Raw genomic sequence first — 3,111 nt, 5'->3', positions numbered from 1 at the left:
AAAATTATGTTTTCTAGCTCCATCTATTTGTCTGCAAAATTCAAGATGTCATTTTTTCTGCTGTGTAGTACTTCATTGTGTAAATGTAAAAAAAATGAATCTTTAAAAAAATTGTGTGAGATCTTGATGCTCTCTTGCTATAGGACAGCATGATAGAATTGGGGGAAAGACTAGGAAAATAATTTCAATGAACTTTACCAAAAACCGTGCAGTTTATTTAGTTCTATTCATTTGCCTTCAGATTTCCTGGTATTCCTCTTTTTAACTGCTGAGTAATATTTCATTGTGCAAATAATCATATTTTCTTTATCTATTTCTCAGTTGGGGGACATCAAAGTTTCCAGGTTCTGACTATTACAAGTAAAGCTTCTATGTACATAGTTGATCAAGTGTCCTTGTGACATGATTGGTACAATTAAGTATTCTTTGGGTATATGTTTAAGGGTGGTATAACTGAATCTTGTGGTAGGTTGTTTTCAAGTTTTCTCAGAAACCACCAAAATGATTTTCAAAGTGGTTGTACAAGTTTGCACTCTCGCCAGCATTGGAGGAGTGTAGTCGGAAGCCATTCATTTCCCAGCCACCCAGACTCAGATAATCACACAGAAACCATATTAATTACAACATTGTTTGGCCTATTGGCTCAGGCCTCTTATTAACTAACTCTTTCATCTAATATTAACTCATGTCTATTAATCTATCTATTGCCACGAGGCTGTGGCATACTGATAAGGTTCCAGTGAGAAAGACAAACAGGTTACCTACTCACTCACAAGTGGATTTTAGCTGTAAAATAAAGGACAACCATGCTACAATCCATAGATCCAGAGAGGCTAGATCGGAGGGTTTGTGGAGGGATATCCAGATCTCCCTGGAAAGGGGAAATAGAAGAGCTTTCATGAATGGACTAAGGGTGAGCCTGAATGGAAACATGAACGATCAGGCTGGGGGATGGAGAGGGAGGATACTGAAAGAGAGTACTGGAAAAGGGGGCATTGCAAGACAGGTAAAAACTCATGCACGGGAATCTCCCAGAAATCTGAAAGGATGACACCAGGTTAGATGCCCTAGCAATAGCAGATACATAGCCTGATCTGACCATCCCCTCTGACCAGATTGGTGCCTAAGTCAATTGTCATCAGAGAAGCTTCACCCAGCAACTGATGGAAACAGATTCAGACCCACAGCCAAACATTAGGCAAAGCATGGGAAATCTTGTAGAAGAAAGAGAGAAAGGATTGTAGGAGTCAGAGGAGTCAAGGACACCACAAGAAAACTCACAGAATCAACTAAACTGGGCTCATAGGTGCTCAGAGAGATGGGATGGACAACTAGGGAGACTGCATGGGACTAACATAGGCCCTCTGCATATGTTATAGTTGTTGACCTTGTTCCTCTGGTGGGAATCCTAACAGTGTGAACAGGGGCTGTCTCTGACTCTTTTGCAGGCCTTTGGGACTCTTCTCCTCATACTGGATCACCCTAATACATGGGGAGGTGCTTAGTTTGACTGTAATTTGAAATGTCATGTTTTGTTGATATTCATGAGAGACCAGCCCTTTCCTAAACAGAAAAAGTGGTATAGGACAATTCTATACTTTGTCAATTGTGTTTTAAATAAATTCTGATTGGCCATTAGCCAAGCAGGATGTATAGGTGGAACAATCAGACAGGAAGTAGAAGCGTGGAAAGGGGAATAGGAGAATGCTGGGAAGAAGGAAGCCCATTCCTCCCCAGTCCTGCCCAGACCATGGAAGAAGCAGGATGTGACCTGCCCCACTGAAAAAGGTACTGAGTCATGTCGCTAACATAGATAAGAATAATGGGTTAATATAAGTTTAAGAGCTAATAAGAAGCCTGAGCTAATGGGCCAATCCATTTATAACTTATGTACACCTCTGTGTAATTTCTTTGAGGGCTTAATGGTTGCGGGAACTGGGCAGGACAGAAACCCCGACAAGCAGGCCCCTAATGTTACAGAAGAGGAGTGGATTGAGGTATGAGAATTGAACGGGTTGGGGGGAAGGATGGTGAGGAGAGGAGGGGGGGGAAACTCTAGTTGGGATGTAAAATAAATTGTTCATTTGCTTGTTTGTGGCTTTGTGGGAGCCTAGGCAGTTTGGATGCTCACCTTACTAGACCTGGATGGAGGTGGGTGGTCCTTGGACTTCCCACAGGGCAGGGAACCCTGATTGCTCTTCGAGCTGATGAGGGAGGGGGATTTGATCGGGGGAGGGGGAGGGAAAAGGGAGGCAGTGGCCGGGAGGAGGCAGAAATCCTTAATAAATAAATAAATTTTAAAAAAAATGCACAGAATTTTTGAGTGAAAGGCAATTGTTTATGGATAAGGATATTTTGCGGTGAAGTAATGGACAGAACTTTTCTATGTTCCTCAAATAAGTAAGTGATAATGAAAAACAGTGAGTGGCATGGCTGTTCAGGGACACAGGAGAGACTTGTCCTATGCAGATAATGGAGATGAGATACACACTCAAGGAGGAGACCACCTGTGTCCTCCACACCTACAGGTTCTTAGACAGCTTGGACTAGCCTTATTTTGGAAGGTGGTATATTGACAATACATTATGATTAGATTGCACAGATCCGTAAAGTGATTTTATGGCATTAGCACTTTCAATGCTGGCAAGAAACTGGTTGAAAAATGGGTGTCTTTTCTAGAAGGGTACAGTGTGGAGTCCTATGAAACATTTAGAAGTGAATGGAAAGAGCAGAGACACATGGAGTGTTTCATTTACCTTGAGTTCAGAGGGATTAGTCTATGAGGCAGTACTGCATCTGTAATAAAGTAGTATCCACAAGACTACACACATAATGACCAGATGTGTTGTCCCCCAAAGACATGGCTGGATCGTCATTGCTCCACTCTTTGTTTGAGCAGTTTACACAGGTACAAAAAGGACCAGGCTTGCCTTTTCTCCCTTTGTAGTTCAAAAACAAAAATACAAAGTAGTGAGTTTTCAGTGAGTCCGGTTTTATGCCATGCTTTTTCAGACCCAGTCCAGCTGGCCTTGGTGAGTTCCCAATAGAACATCCCCATTGTCTCAGTGTGTGAGTGCACCCCTCGCAGTCCTGAGTTCCTTGCTCGTGCTC

Source organism: Microtus ochrogaster, unplaced genomic scaffold, assembly GCF_000317375.1.
Source record: "Microtus ochrogaster isolate Prairie Vole_2 unplaced genomic scaffold, MicOch1.0 UNK173, whole genome shotgun sequence".
NCBI classification, from domain to species: domain Eukaryota; kingdom Metazoa; phylum Chordata; class Mammalia; order Rodentia; family Cricetidae; genus Microtus; species Microtus ochrogaster.
The sequence above is the reverse complement of the archived record's forward strand: the minus strand, read 5'-3'. Positions refer to the sequence as shown.